General features: G+C 59.6%; 1 long non-coding RNA gene across 2 annotated transcripts in view; it reads right to left on the reverse strand.

Annotated features, from left to right (window-relative positions):
- Positions 1-1,081: 1,081 nt before the first annotated feature.
- Positions 1,082-16,232, reverse strand: part of LOC135311013 (uncharacterized) — a 116,246-nt gene continuing 101,095 nt past the window's right edge. For both annotated transcript variants that reach the window (XR_010370915.1, XR_010370916.1), the window contains one exon: positions 1,082-1,243. This is a non-coding gene — a long non-coding RNA (uncharacterized LOC135311013). The remainder of the gene's footprint in view (positions 1,244-16,232) is intronic.

Below are 16,232 nucleotides of genomic sequence, written 5' to 3' on the forward strand. Positions count from 1 at the left end.
TTGCTGAAAGAAATAATACCAAGATTTAGAGTGCCAACAGGAATGTCCTCTGGGAGAGGACCACATTTTTTTGCAGAGGTAGTTCAACAAATTAATAAAATTTTCGGTATAAAATGGAACCTGCATATGCCCTAGAGACCACAATCAAGTGAAAACTTTGAGAAGATGAACCAAACACTGAACTGACATAGTGGAATATTATTGATCTAGGATGGAAGTATTGAGAAAATGATTATTTCAAAACTTCCAAAGGGGGGAAATGTAACCAAAGCGATGAAATCAACCAACCAGAGACGGTGTTCCATTACGGGAACACGGAGCGTACGAATCAGCGCATCTGTCGATCTGCATTTTAGTCCCTAGGCGATCGTTAATGTCAGCAGAACAACAGACAACGTGCTTCTGTCAGAAAAGGATGACAAAACGCGGTTTCGTGTAGCGCACTGAGAAAACTAGCCAAGACTGCCAAGATTAAGAGCCAAGAAGGTAAAAGGCAATTCTGGCAGGGGGAGATCGCGACCACCGACTCACGGACCACCACCGAGCCTGCGCAGTGATTTACATACGGAACGAGCCAGTTTGTACCGATCAGTAGACAGGACGATAATGAATATGTATGAATACGTAAAATTTTGATCTACAAATTCTACGGGAAAGGTGTGTGAGGTACGCACGCCAGGAGAAGCGATCCCCCGTGCATCTGGCGCCGTGAACAAAGAACGCCTGCTCTTTAATACTAAATCGGCGTTGAGGAGTTGTTTCCGATTTTACCGCGTTTTTCGGTAACACACGGAGTCAGACCAAGAGGGCCAGAGAAAGACAAAATACCGACAGGCTACAGGACAGAGCAGGAGGAATAAAAAAATAAAAACGGAGCCAGAGCCAGGCAGAGAGAGGCGGAGAAAGAACAAGTAGCCACAGGCTACAGGACAGAGAGAGGGAGGACCAAAAAGACGGGGAGGCAGGGAGCCACTCAGAGCGAGATGGAGAAAGAAGGGGCGGGGGGGGGTGCAAAAAAAAAAAAAAAAAAAATTTTGCAGCAGGTAAGGAAAGAGAGGGGGCCAGGGGGGAGAGACAGGGAGGGCCCAGGACGCACAAGAGAGGCAACGGGGCCCCAGTGGCCCAGGACTCACCGCGACTCTCGCTCTCAGCGCTGCTGGCACAATTTAGCCGTTCAGATGCTTCTTTCCCCTCCTCTCCGCCCTGCCTCTTCTGCAGCTCCAGACTCTAGGCCGTCCTCCACCTAAAGAGAATACAAGGGTGTCTCACAGCTCTTACGAGATGAGGCTTCCTAGGCACGTAGCCTAGCTCGCTCGTGCCGGAGCTGGGGGCAGGAGCACGGGGCAAGGGGGGCCAGGGGAGGCTGAGCGGGAGCTCTGGTGAGCTGGGGAGTCGGCTATCTTCTGCACCCTGGGCAGGGGGAAAAGGTCATCCTCCTCCTCCTCCTTTCCCTCTTCCCTTCTATCAGCTCCTGGGTAACTCCTGGGGCTGCCCTCACCCGCTCGCCTTTAGCATACCAGAAGCCTGCCTCGGCAGGTCGTTTGAAGCTTCCCATCCCACCAGCCCCAGTAGTGCAGGCACACAAGGAGACACCCCTGCACCCACCAAAGGGGCTCGCTCACCTCGCCGGCAGCCCTAGGCCTCACCCGACACAGGGAATCGTGTCCGACACACCACCACGCTGCAGCAGGAGCGGAGGAGGCCTTTCCTTACCAGGAAGCAGCAACGAGCACGGCGGCATCACCTCGCAGGCACCGCAGCATCGCAGGGCTGTCACCTGCGGAGAGAGCAATGGGGATCACAGGGACGCCACCGCGCGTGCGCGGCTCCCGGGCTCAGTACCCAACTCTGGTCGCTGGGCAGCAGCATTATCTGAATTACTCTTCTCGATTAATACCATCCAGAAACCGTAACTTGGCTGCATCCACAGAGCTTCTATTCCTCTGCACCTTTCCCCCTCGCAGCCCCGGCAGCACCGTTCATTGCCTCTGCACCAAACAGCAAAGCGTCTCGAGCATTTCAGTCCTTTCCTCTCGACTGCTTAAAAAAATCTGGTGCTTGCTACTGTCCATGCCACTGCCCCCCCCGCCCATGCCTGAGGGAGGAGAAGCAGCACAGCAAACCTGGGGAACAAGGTTGGGTCCCCCACCCCCGCAGAATAAGCCCCAGGAACTGCTTGTAGGCATGTGGCATCAGGGTTGTGATAGGGTTTTGTTTTGGTTTTCTTTTTTTTCCCCTGCCTTCTTTACATAATGTATTAATTGGGGTTGCTTTTCCAAACTACTGAGTTCTGTGGGGACTTTTTGTGCTTTTACCCTACAAAAAATGGTCATTTTCACTTTCGGTTTTGTGCATGAGAATGGTTGGTGGGTGCTTTTAGGTGGTTGTTCCTTCCCCACCACCACCCTTTTTTTCCCTTTCCAGCTGCACAAATCCAGCTGGAGTTGGCTTTCCCAGAAGCCCCAAGTTGTTTTCTTTCCACCAGAATTCTTTCTGTTTTTTTCACCCCCCATTGCAGACCCAGAGTCAGGGGGTTTGAGGTATTTTTGTGCCCAGGCAGCAGCTCCCAGGCTGCATAAGCAGCCCCACAGGGGGAAGTCCCCGTTTGAGGGAATCGGCCCCAAATTGGGATGGGAAAGTGAAGACAAGGGAAAAAAAAACCTGAATAACCTGAAAAAGAACACCTACTCCAGCCCACCAAGCACCGGTCACCTTGCCTGACTCACCTCCAGGGCCCAGATCACGCTCGGCTCATCGCTTAGCGCCCTCGGATCACAAAAAAAAAGAGTAAAACCCATAATGGAGCCCTATAGCCACCAGTCACATCTTCCCTCCAGTACTACACAGACTCACCTTCTTCCAGCGCTCCCCTGGGCTCTCCTCCGTTGCCCTGCACGACTCATCCACCTGCACCTGGAAAAACAGTGTTACTGAACAAGTCACCTGGAGGCACAGCAACAGCTTAACCATTCCACAGCTCTTGCGCCCCCGTAGGAATACCATCTAGAGCCCAACTACAGCCTGCCGTTAAAGGAAATGCGTTAAATCAAACGTTAAGCCCTCGCACGTACAAGCCGGAACAGCAAACCCACGGCACGCTCGCGCACCCAGGGCGCAGCCCGACGGAGGTCCACGGGCACCTCGCCGGTCTGATGCGGAGCCGCCCAGCATCCCTGCGAGCACAGCTGCAGGCGCAACAGCAGTTTCACCTACACCCATCTCAGCGCGCAGCGCTTCTGAAGCTTTAAGCTGAAAGCCCTACCTTGACCCTTGGCCACACTAGAAGCGAGCCGTGGCTAGGACTCCACAGAAACACAGCAACACAAATTGCACACCCACAGCGGCGACAGCCTTGCAACTATTTAGACCAGGAACAACAGAGAAAAGTAAAACAGCTTCATCACCCGCACAGGAAAAGCAGCAGACGGAGACAAAGGGTCAGCATTCACAGCCCTTACAGAACACAGGCGTTCTCTCTCCTTCCACTCCTAAACCCATCCCCACTTAGGTCTAAGTATCACAGCCCTGCTGGGGCAATATCGAGAGCGGGGAACAAGAGCCCTGCCGCCCGCCGTTTGTGCGGCAGGACACAAAAACAGAGGGACATGTTTTGCCACACACAACCCTGAATCTCCTGAAAATTTATGTTTACCAAAAATAGCCATTTGGAACATATTCCCAAAAACATTCGGCAATGAAACGCTTACGTGCTTGACACCCGCACATTTTTGGGGAACTTGCTATTTGCTTCCTGGTTTTGCTGGTCTTCCCTCAGAAGTTCTACCTGCAGCCAAGTTATTCCCACCCGCCCGACCGGTTCAAGTGTTCACCTTCCTGGTATTATCAGCACATTGACACAGGCGAGGAACTTAACTGCTCTTCTAAAACTATCCAAATGACAATCACAGCCCTGAAAGAGGAGTGGAAGAGAAGAAAAGGAGAGATCAGGCAGCAAAGATGCCCTGCAGGCTGCTGCCAGCCAACACTGCACTCTTTTGTTAAAGCCACCCCACCCCCCCAAACGCAAAAAAAAAGCCCCATGACTTTGTGGAGTGCGGTTTTTTTTTCTTTTCCGCAGTCCTTCTGGAGCTCATCCCTGTCTCAGCATCTTGTCTTGTCAGAGCATGAAGATGCAGATGATCTGTATCCCGACGACATCTGCATGGGATGAATACATTTTCAGAAATAGACCAGATCTGTGAGACTCCTGTCACCTTTGTGGTTTTAATAATCATAACTCAATTTTGTCGACTGACACACTTGTGAGAACTAACTTTGAAACTTAGCCTCTCCTTGGGGAAAAAAACGTGTTAGACACCAAATGAAACTGATTCAGAGCTCCGAACCACGATGGAGCCGATAGAGCTGCTGTGACTTAGTTTGTATGATTAATTAATTGGTTAATAACTATCCTAAGCAGCACAGAAAGAAGAGCTGGACCCAAAGAGGGTGTGCTGTGCTGGATCCAAAAAGCACCCTTCCTCCAGAGACCCGCCTCAGGTGGCGAGTTCGCTCTGGTGCATGCCGGCCTCCCGAACTTCGGGGTCCGATGTGACCGGACCCCCACCTCCGGGGAGGGTCCGCGTACCCTGCCCAACCCCTGCTTTCCCCTGCAGCCCCCAATGCCCCCACCCCACCCCAACCCCCCAGCCTGCACAAGCAGCCAAACCGGCTTCTGCTTTTGGCCCCCAAACCAGCTCACTTTGGGACCGTTTCTGAGCGAAAAAGCCCAGCTGCTGAGCCTGTTCTCAAGTCCCAAAAATGCAGCACTCGACCTCTGCTCCTCAGCCCCAAACCACACGACTTAGTCCCCTCGGTCAGGCCCTCAAAACGCACGACTCGATCTGTTTCAGGGCCCCGGCGTCAGCCACAGGAGCCTGCTCTCACGGCCCAGGAACAGAAGAGCTGCGCTCTCCCCGCTCAGGGACCAAACCAGCTGAGCCTGGCTGCGTCCCGGCCCCCTCCGCAGTCCCCACGGGCAACGCTCAGGGCCGCGGAGAGCGCAGCCACCCCGCAGCCCCGCACCCCCACGGCCCACGCGGGCACTGTCGGGGAGGCCTCGGGAACTGAACTGCGCGGGCCCGGCCCCGCACCCCGGCGGGGCAGCCCAGCGCCGGCCCGGCAGCGCTTTCCTCCTGCTCTCGCAGGCCTCGTTTCCCCGGCACCGCCGGGCCCGCACCCCAACCCCACAGGGGGCCGGGCCCAGCCCGCCTCCAGCAAACCGCGGCGGCAGCAGCCGGGGTCCCTGCCTGCCTCGCGGGCAAGGGGGGGACCCGCCCGGCACCGCAGGGGCCCCCGCCGGGGTCGCCGCCGCCGCCCGACCCCGACGAGGAGCAGCCGAGAGCCGGGTGGGGCTGCCCCTACTTCCCCACGGCCGGGCACGGGCTCGGCCCCAAAACCCAACCACCGACCCACGACAGCGCTCGGCCCGGGGCCGCTGCTGCCCGCAACCCCCCCCCCCCCGGGGACTCCGCGGACCGGGAGACCCCACAGCCGAAACCCGCCGACCCACAGCGCGCCCAGCCACGCACGCGGCTCCTCACCTGCCCCCCGGCGCGGCTGCGGCTGCCCCACGGCCCGGCACGGAGCCGAACCCGGCCACCGGACCATCCGCCGCCCCCCCGCAACCCCCGGACGCTCCGGGCCGGTTCTCGTCCCTTTTCGCTCCGACGCCTCGAGCCGAGCCGGCCCCGCTCCTCCGAGCTACCGGCGGTGCCCGCTCTGCTGCTCGGGGCCGGGCCCTGTTCTCACCCAGCCGCGAGAAGCCGCCCCGGGGTCTCCTCGGTGCGTCCAGCCCCGTGCCGTGCCGGAGCGGGGAGAGCCGGGTACGAGCGCGGAGCCCTGGGGCAGGGGTTGCCCCAGTGCCGCCGACGGTGTGGGGGTGTGTGTCGTCGTCCCCCGCCCCACGCGGGGGGCGCACACACGGTACACCCGCGGGCAGGGGCATCCCCGGGGAGCCGTGCGGCCGGGCTGCGCCGTAGGAGGGGAAGGTGATGTTGGTTTCCCATTTTCCCCGCAGCCTGATCCTCCCCCCTCCCCCGTACTGAGTTGCCCCCCCCGCCCACCCCTTCCCGCGCGTTACAGCCCGCGAAAAAGCTTTTAACAACCCCATCGACAACACTCCCTTTATCCCTCTTCCAGCAGCAGCAGCAGCGAGAGATTAAGCCAACTGCAGCAGAGAGGAGGAAGGCAAGGAGAGCCTTTTCAAGCAAGGGCAGGACAAAAATGCACGGCGTGGACAGGCACAGGAGAGGCTGCGTTATCTGGAAAGCACAACACCTACCCAAGGGCAGAAAATAAGGAACGAATCGTTTGCAAGGAGCTGCAGCAGACAGGTCACCTTTTTCTTTATTGCTCTCCTGCCCTTTGTTATCCAAAGCGATAGGCATCACCACCGGGCAGAAAATAGCTGCCTAGATTTACACGGACAACCAGAAACAATCAAGCCACCCAGGAAAAAGTTCACAGCAGAGGTATAACACATCAGCAGCTAAAACATTTGTTACGCAGGCACAACCAGGCACTAAACAAAGGCTTTCCAACATTGGAGATCTAGAACAGGTAGACATTAGCACAGAAGCACAAGGGGCTCCGTCACCCTGCACAAATCTCCCCGTGCCTACACACGCACACGTTCAGAAGTTTTTTATCAGAAAACGCCTGACTGAGCCATTTGCCACAGTCACGAGACTCACGACATGACACACGAGGTGGGCTCAGAGTTTTAAGGCAAAAATACCTCCCCCGCCCCCCACCCGAGATCTTTCAGGCTCCAGACCTGCCATCTCCCCGCACCAAACCTCCCCGGCCAAAGGGTTTCAGGTGGCCCAAAACACAGTACACAGAAAATAAACGGGGAAAGCCCTACATTGTGCAAAAGCGAACGATGCCCGACCAGGGCTTCTCTGCGGGGCCCGGGCTCGGCACGGAGCCCCCCCCCGGCACGAGCATGGGCCCGGGCCGGTCAAGGAGCCCCCCCCCGCCCGGCCCCGGGGCCGGCACGGAGGAGCCAGCCCCCCCCTCCCCCGCCCGGCCCCGGGGCCGGCACGGAGGAGCCAGCCCCCCCCTCCCCCGCCCGGCCCCGGGGCCGGCACGGAGGAGCCAGCTCCCCCCTCCCCTCCCCCGGGCCGGGCCCGGCACGGAGGAGCCAGCACCCCCCTCCCCCGCCCGGCCCCGGGGCCGGCACGGAGGAGCCAGCTCCCCCCTCCCCTCCCCCGGGCCGGGCCCGGCACGGAGGAGCCAGCCCCCCCCCGGCACGAGCCCGGCCCCGGGGCCGGCGCGACGGAGCTCCCCCCCCCCCCGCCCGGCCCCGGGCCCGGCGCGACGGAGCTCCCCCCGCCCGGCACCGAGCCCGGCCCGGGCCGGCGACGGAGCCCCCCCCAGGGTCGGGCCCGCACGGAGCCCCCCCCACCCCCGGCCCACACGGAGCCCCCACCGCTGCCCGAACTCACCCACCAGCGCTCTCCGGCCCCCGGCTACGGCCGCGCTGCTCTCTCAGGCGGCTGCCGCAGACGAGGATCGGGAGCCGCCAGGCCTCCAGGAGTCCCGAGGGGATGCCGGCCACCGCAGGGGATGGCTGCCTGCGGCCGGACTGCCGCGGCGCTCCCCGCCCAGCTCCGAGCAGTCTCCGCCGGCCACGGGCTTCCCACGCCGGGCCGCAGAGGGGCCCCGGCACCGCAAAGAGACCCCTCGCGACCCGGCCGCCCCACGCACCTCTCCCACCTCCGCTCCGCCGCGCACGCGCCACCGGAAGCCCGGGCCCCGCGGGGCGGCCCTTAGAGGGCGGCCGGAAGGACCGGCCCCCACCGGCCCCGCCCCCGCGCCGGACCGCCCCCGCGCCCAGCCGGTGAGCGCCAGCGCCCCCTGCTGGCCGGGCCGCGCTCAGCTCGCGAGGGCGCCGAGGGCCGGGCGGGGCGGGACGCGCCGGCTCGGGGCCGGCTCCTTTCGGGGCGAGCGGGCGAGCGAGAGACCCCTGCGGGCCCCGGTCACGGCCGGGCAGAGCCGCGCGCCCTCCGGGAGCGGCTGAACGGGGCTGCCGCTCGTAACACGTACCGAGCCGTCCGCGACGGGAGCGAGCAGAGGAGGAAGGGGCCGGCGGCCGCGGGGCCCTGCCCGCAGGCACGGGGGGGGGGTGCGGGCTGGGGCCCGTGGGGCCGCCCTGCTGGGCCGCTGCCCTGCGCCGCACCGCGCTGGGGGCTGGGGCCCGACCGGCGCCGGGGGACCGGGGGCAGCCACGAGCAGGGGGCCTGAGCTTAGCCACGGCCTGCAAAACACCCCGCAGCGTGAGACGCTGCGAGGCCAAGGTGGTCCTTGGCAATGGGGGCGCCTGGGCTCGGCCTCCGCCGTACCCGTCCTGGGTCTGCGTGGCGTTCCAGGGGAACGGTGTTCTCCTTGTGCGGAAGGTGGGCTGGCCGTTCGGCCGTGCCCCGGCCGTTACCGATACTGCCAGAGGCGCTCGCACGCTCTGGCCCGTTACTGCTGCGGTACCGCGCCGTAGCCGAAAGAAGAGGTGTTGTGTTTTCTCACAAAAAAGCCTCCTACGGTCAGTGGAAGAAATAACCTCCTTCCGTGGCACTGACTCTTTTCGTCCAGTCCATAGCCGGCTTTCGGCTTTTGTCTTTACAGCATTCAGTTTGCTTTCTGCCAAGCTTTCTACCTGCTGTGAAACATTTGGATGGTTTTTTCTTGTTGCTTTTTTTCCCCCCTACTTGCTCCACAGCTCCCACACCAACCACCCAGCGCGGCTCGCCTTTCAGCCCCCAGACCCAGGAGCCTTGCCCTGGGACGGCCCGTACATGTCAGCAGAGTTGTTCCAGCTCTCACCCTGTCCCTACCCAGCTGAGGACGTCTGTGTCCGTGGCAGACACCCAGACACTGCCCCTGCAGCATGGCAGTCCCCTGCCCCGTCAGTGAAAACTGCGGCAATATCGGCTAAGTTTAAAAGCGTCGGCAGGAGGTGCAGGATACGTAAATAAAGCGGCGGTTGGCTGCCGGGTATGGGTGCGATATAAATACATTTTGTTTACAGGCCTTCGTGCCTATTCAGCGTTGAACGGCACCGCAGCCCACCCACCCCGGGGCTCACGGGGCTCGGAGAAGGGTCTCTCCAAGGGCACAACCTAAGGCAGCGCAGGAAGCCCAGCTGCCACGCTCCCAGTCGCTACGGGACGCTTGCTTACAGCTACACCGACGAGGGTGCGGATGAGGCTGGAACTAGCAGAAATGCTGACTCTTCTGGCCTTTTATTTGCGGAAGGCACAGCGCGCGAGCCTCGGCGGCTCACAGGAGAAGCGTGCGGCGCTGCCGGACTCTCATTCTCAGCTCACGTACTACTGCCAAAGCTCCTGCCCTGTGCTGTGCCAGATGCCGGCTGGCGTGAGCACCTGGGCTCCTGAGGGACCCCCTTGTCCTGAGAGCCAGAGGTACTCGCTTCCCTTTGCATGAGGCCTGTAGGAGATAGACCCTGCAATTTAAAAAATCTGTATCAAACGTGGCAGACTCAAAGGGGGGCATTTTAAAAAAGGCAGGTTTGTTTTCTTTTTTAACTTTACGATCTACAGCCTAGCAAAGAGCTCCCTTTCAGTGTCAGTCGCTTGGCCTTCTCCCCTACTGACGAGGTCCCAGCCTCCCGGTGAGATCTCGCTGGAGATATTCTCAGTTTCCCTCAGGTACGGGGCTGCCCTGGCCCGAGGCCAGCGAAGAAGCTGACTTTGCCCGTGCCCGAATCAGCAACACGTCCAGCAGGCGACTTGCAGAGCCCAGGGAACCCTCGTAAAGAGGTCTGGGGGTGGGCCGCGCCACATCTGCGGCATCGGCCGTGGGAAAGGACCGGCACAGTAAAGCAGGTGGGTGAAACCGCGGTCCGCGCCAGTACGTGCTGCTGCCTGGGGCATGGCTTTGCTGCAGGTCAAGTCAGATGCTCTCTGTAAGAGTCAGTCAGGGCAAAGGCCGCAGCAGATGTCTTTTCTGCTCATTTTAACAAAGGCTGGACGGAGCCCATAGAGGAAGGCACTACGCGTCTTGCTGGGTCTGTTTGCCTGCCTTCTCGTAAGCCGTCGCGGAAACTTGCACGAGCAAAGCCTGTGCAAGCTGATGACAGCCACGCACGGTTGAAGAGGGAGCAGACGGTGAGAGCAGAGGTGCGCGCTCAGGCTGTGCGCTGGAAGCTAATGCTAATGCTGCAAAATAAAGAGTGGATTTTCTTTTTTGGGTTTAGGTGAGCGCTAAACATGACATGTGCGTGTGTGCGTGTGTCTCTCGCAGGTTTTTGTCATACACCCCACCCCCCCGCCCCAAAAAAACCACCCGCACATGCCACGCGTTAAACAGTGGTTTTCCATTGTACTTAGACGTGCTTACATAGGTGTGTTGGTTTTTTTCTTTTTTAATGCAGAAACAGCAATACGATAGATTTAATACAGCTAGCAATTAGATGGGTGTAGCTTTAGAGCGTCGGCTGTTTACAAAGCAACTGCACACCTTCTTTAACTCACAGTTTAAACAGGTAAACTTGCAGTGCATCACACGTGCTTTGTACAGTCACGGTCCACACGGCAGGCCAGATGCTTCCCCCTGCCTTGTCCTTGTTCCCCCGACTCCGACGGGACCGCCGAGGCCACCCTGGGGACAGCGCCGCTTTCTAGCAGCTGGGTTGCTTGCCTGGACGCCCCACAGACAAACAGTCATTTCCCCACTGAACCTCTTCTCAAATATTTTCCTAGCCCTGCAGGCCCCAGGTCCTTTGGTTCATATTTCCTTTTTTCCGGGCTTGATGCACAGGACCGACGATTTCCAGAAACAGAAACAGAGGCTGATTCAGTCCAGGCTAAACATTCTCTGACCTAAACCAAACTGCCTTCGAAGAGATAGCTGTACTGTAGGCACCACCTCGGGAACAGAAGTTGCCCTGTCATTAAAAAAAAAAAAAAAAAAAAAGCAGGAAAACAAGGCATTTCAGGCTGAGGAGGCTGAACAGTGTGCTGGGGGCGGTGGGGGGCTGGAAAGAAACAGTTCAGACGATTAGAGCGAGCTTGGCGTTGCAAAGCGTGCCATTATTTTTAATTCGGCAGTCAGAAGAAAATAGATTCTGACACTGATTTCCTGCGTGCTGCGGGAGTTCTCTCCTCAGCATTCCTGTGCACCATTTTACTTTTGTGTCCCGTCCGCTTCGCTTTTGCGCTGTAGCTCTCCGGTTCTAGCTACGCTTCCCACCACCCCCATTACGCTTTGACAAGCCCAGCTCTCACTGTGCTTCCCTTCCCTTCCCTTCCCTTCCCGTATGCGCGTGCAGGGAAAAGCCCGCGCGTCTGCCACTACAGGACACGCTCTGGGGGGCAGGAGAGATGACGACGCTCCCTGACAGAGGACACAGCTGAGGGGCGGTCCGCCGGGGCCGGGGAGATGGCAGCACCTTCCCTCAGCTGCCCCATCCGAGCACAGGTGCAGGTGCGCACTGAGGAGAGACAAGCAGGCAGGAGCTGCAGAGCGAGAGAGAAAATAAAATTCACGGGCGGGTGCTACTTGCGTCTCATTTTTAGCGCAAGACATTAATTCTCAGCACATTCTTGGAGCTGCCCCTTTGGGACTCACGGAGAAGAGGGAGGTTGGCCACGCGGTGCAGCCCAGCTCTGCTTCCCCTAAATGGTTTTACTGTTCAGGTGTTGCCCTAATCTGGCCGGTACCCCCGCAAAGAGTTTGGGATTTCTGCTGCCTCTCCGGGCCAGCCACAGACCCCGACTTCATCGCAGCGAATGACCCTGCACTCGTCAGAGCGGTTGCCGAGTCACATCCCGCTGCCTTCCCTGCAGAACTGGAGACCCTTTTTCAGCCCTTGCCCCCTCTTCTCTCAGCTCGTCGCCCATCCCTTTATCAGTGCCGGCACCGATCCTGCCTCCAGCTCGCCCTGTCCCCACCTGCGAGCGCCCAACAGGAGCTAAATGTCTCCTCAAGGATGCACGGAAGAGACGCGCAGGTAACCCAGCACAGACTCCCTGCAAACATCTTCTTTCCATTTGCTTTCCTCTCCTGACACGAAGGGATGACTTAGGAAAAGCGTACTGCTCGCATTTCACCTGCACCGCTTCTACTTTCACTCTCGCTCTCCTTGGCAGTAATTAATAGCGGTGGCGGGGGGGGCTGGGGCATTCCCCCAAAGCGGCTGCGGTTGTGGCACTCCATTAGCTTTGTAATTTTTAAATCTAAATCTTCTGGAATTGTTAGTTCTGGTCAGGAATCACCCGTACCTGCAAATTTTCTTAATAGCTACGCTTGACCCCAGCCACTGTTTAACAGCTCACCTTTATTTCTCTTCATTTAAGAACCTAAAGCTTCGTTTACTGCTTGGGTTGGAAGCAGGAGCTGTCGCTGCCTCTGAACTTTCTAACAGCCCTGTTACAATTTCAGTACTACCCGCTCCCAATTTAGCTTTCCGGGTCGATTTTCATTCTAGATTCTAAAATTTCCTTATTTTGTTTCTGATCAGGAGTCATTAATGCCTGCAGTTGATTTAATAACGGCTGCATTTAGATTGAGCTATTAATGACTCGCAACTCTATTTATGGCATAAAAAAGGGCTGCCTTTATATTTTTTTTAATTACAGATTAGGAATAATGACTGCCTGGTTTGTTCAGTAATAGCTGCGATTAAATTGAGTCACGACTCCTCCCTAAATAATATGTGTTTATTTGCACTCCTACAATTTAACCTCCCCTTCACCGGTCAGGGGCACCGACAAGTGCCCGCGCGTACCTCCGCGCCCCCTGCGCCGGCTCCCCAGGGAGCAGCCTCGTACCCTGACCAGAGTCTGCAGCGGCCCGTTGTCGGCCCAGCTCCTCGCCCTCGAGCGGCGGATCCGCTGCTGCCCAGAGGGGACGGAAATGGCGCGGGGTAAATGATAATGTGAAATGATAAACGAATAAAATGATCTCACAAGGGGGAAGAAAACCAGCAAAGCAAAAACCAAACCCCAAACAGAACACCATACCACTAAACCGCCTCACCGCCCCCTCAGCGCCCAAAACAGCATCCCGGGAGAAAAAAAGCAAAGCAGGCCACAAGGGACCTTTCTAGTACAGCTGCTGCCAAAGAGCGCCAAGCTCTGGAAGCCTTACCTCAGGCAACGCCTCCGCTTCTCTAAACGCCAGAGCACGCCTGCCCGGGGGGCTGAGACAGCCCCAGAGCTGCGACCGCCCGAGGGAACACGGGAGCCCCGGCGCCAGAGGAGCCCGGGGGCAGCGAGAGCTGCCCGAGCCCCGGCTGGGGCTCTGCGACCCCCGGGCCCCGCCCCCGCCCTTCCCACAGCGCCCCGCGAAAGGGGCGGGCCGAGCCCCCCGAGGGGGGAAGGCCCCGGGAGCCGTACGGGAGCCGCCTGGAGTTCCCGGCGCGGGAGGGGGGGGGGAGAGAAAACACCCAAACCGAGCCCCCCCCGAGCGGAGCAAACACAGGCTCGGGCCGTTGCCGGGGGGCGGGGCCTGTCGCTACGGGGAGAGAGCCGGCACCGCCCCCCGGGCCGTTGCCAGGGGGCGGGGCCTGTCGCTAAGGGGAGAGAGCCGGCACCGCCCCCCGGGCCGTTGCCAGGGGGTGGGGCCTGTCGCTAAGGGGAGAGAGCCAGCACCGCCCCCCGGGCCGTTGCCAGGGGGTGGGGCCTGTAGCTAAGGGGGTGTGTCCAAAGGGACGCTGGCCTTGCCCCTGGAACCATCACCACGGGCAGGGCCTCTTGCTATGGAGGGTGGGGCCAGGCAGCACCAGCAACACCCCCAGGCTGTCACCAGGGGGCGGGGCCTGTCGCAAAGGTGGGTGGGGCCAGGTGGGTCAGCCATCAGACCGCCTGCCCGCCCATCGCCGGGGGCGGGGCCCGTTGCTAAGAGCGTGGCGAGGAGTATCAGCACCACCCTCACCGGGCTATCGCAAGGGGTCAACACCTGTCGCTAAGGGCTGTGGTACACGGCTCCAGCCCCCACGGTGCCGTCACTAGGTAGCGGGGGGGGGTGTCACTAAGTGGCGGGGAGAAGTGAGCGCGGCGAAGTGTCGCTCCAGCCCGTGCACGGCTGCTGGCTGCAGTACCGCGGTTTGGTCGCACGGTGGCGGCAGAGAGCAGGAAAGGGCGCCACTGCGCATGCGCGGCTGCCCGCCTGCAGTACCGCGGTTTGGTCACACGGTGGCGGCAGAGAGCAGAAAAGGGCGCCACTGCGCATGCGCGGCCGCCCGCCTGCAGTACCAGCATCTGCTTGCACGGCAACAGCAGCGGCCAGAGGAAAACTTCACCCTCGGGAACGGGCGGCTTCCCGTCTGCCGTACCCGGTTTTGATCGACCGGTGACTGCCGCGATCGGATAAGGGGCGGGTGGAAATCTCTACCAGGGTAGCGGAGCTCCCGCCTGCAGTCCCGGGGCTCGGTCGCTCGGTGAAAGCAGCGAGCAGAAAACAACAGGTGGCCAGTGCGCATGCGCGGCTGCCCGCCTGCAGTACCGCGGTTTGGTCGCACGGTGGCGGTAGAGAGCAGAAAAGGGCGCCACTGCGCATGCGCGGCTGCCCGCCTGCAGTACCGCGGTTTGGCCGCACGGTGGCGGCAGAGAGCAGCAAAGGCGCCACTGCGCATGCGCGGCCGCCCGCCTGCAGTACCGCGCCTTGGCCGCACGGTGGCGGCAGAGAGCAGCAAAGGCGCCACTGCGCATGCGCACTGTCCTCCCGCCTGCCCCACTCGCCCCCACCCCACGCCCGAGGGAGGAGAAGCAGCACAAACCACCTGGGGAAAAAGGTCCCCTTTCCCACCCCCACCCCCCCCCGGAGTAAGCCCCATCAGTTGCTGTAGGCCTGCGGCATCAGGGCTGGGACAGGGAGAGCAGCAAGTCAACACGTCCTGGAGGGTTAAAGAAGAAAATCCATCAGGGGAACACAGCTGCCCTTCTGAAGGCAGGCTGCCCGGGGTGAGGGGGCAGCTGTGCGTCGGGGCACAGGGCAGCCAGGCAGACCAGATGCCAGCGGCTGCCCTGCAAAGGAGTTGTGCGCTGCTGAGCCTTGGGCTTCGTTGGCTTGGCAGCGCCTCGCCTCGCCACTGCTCATCCTGCGTAAGCACGAGGCTTCAGCGAGCACAGAACAGGAGGCCAGGGGAAGCGGGGGGGAGGAATGTCACCGGGGAAAAAAAGTCATGCAGGGGGGCCATCTCAGGGGACAGCGTCTGGGAGGGCACAGACACACGCAGAGGGAGGGCGGGGGAGGAGGCGGACACTGCCGGACAGGGGCATGTCTGGGCAGACACGCCATGGGGAACATGCATGGGGATGACTGACACCAGGGGGGTCCCCCCAGGATAATCCACAACGGGCAACTCACCTGGGCTCACCTGCAGCAGATGATCCGCTCCAGATAACCGACCCACTCCGGAGAATCCATTCCGGATAAGCCCCAGCAATGCCCCTCAAACTGCTGCTGTTTCACCCCAAATTTTCCCCAATTTGGGGTTTTTGGGGCGGTCGTTTGGTGGTGCTGATTTCTGTTTGGATGGCTTGGCTTTTTTTGTTGTTGGGGTTTTTGGGGGTTTTACCTTATGGAAAAGCAAAAAAAGCCAAAGGAACAAAGTTGGGATTGCTTTTCCAAACGGTTCACTTCTGGGTCTCTTTGGCCCTTTCCACAACAAAGAAATCGGTGATTTTTGCTCCTGGTTTTGTGCATGAGAATGGTTAGTGGGGTTCCACCCCATCCCACCCCCCCACCGCTTTTTCCCCCCCCCACCCTCCTTTCCAGCTGCACAAACCCAGCAGGAGTGGGCTTTCCCAGGAGCCCCCAATTATTTTCTTTCCCCCAAGCCTGTTTGGGTGTTTTGGCTGTTTGGGGTTTTTCACCCCCCATTGCAGACCCAGACTCGGGGGCTTTGGGGGTGTTTGTCTGCCCTGGCAGCAGCTCCCAGGCTGCCTGCGCAGCCCCAGAGGGGGAAGTCCCCATCTGGGGGAATCGGCCCCAAATCGGGATGGGAGAAGGAGAACAGGAAAGGGGCAGCATTTGAAAGCGCTTTTGTGTCTTCAGTTGATTGGGGGGTGGGGGCCTCTCTATAAACATCTCTATCAACATGGTTTCTTTGCATTTTAAAACCTTATATAGCATAGACATTTGCACTTGTGTGTCTACTTACACATCCTTACGGAGTACATCTATAGTTTATATATACTATCTATTTTACATTTACATACAACACCTGTTTAGACTTAGCTATTAAATTTACACTTACACCTACTTAG

The sequence above is a fragment of the Phalacrocorax carbo genome, unplaced genomic scaffold (genome assembly GCF_963921805.1).
Source record: "Phalacrocorax carbo unplaced genomic scaffold, bPhaCar2.1 SCAFFOLD_60, whole genome shotgun sequence".
Classification (NCBI taxonomy): domain Eukaryota; kingdom Metazoa; phylum Chordata; class Aves; order Suliformes; family Phalacrocoracidae; genus Phalacrocorax; species Phalacrocorax carbo.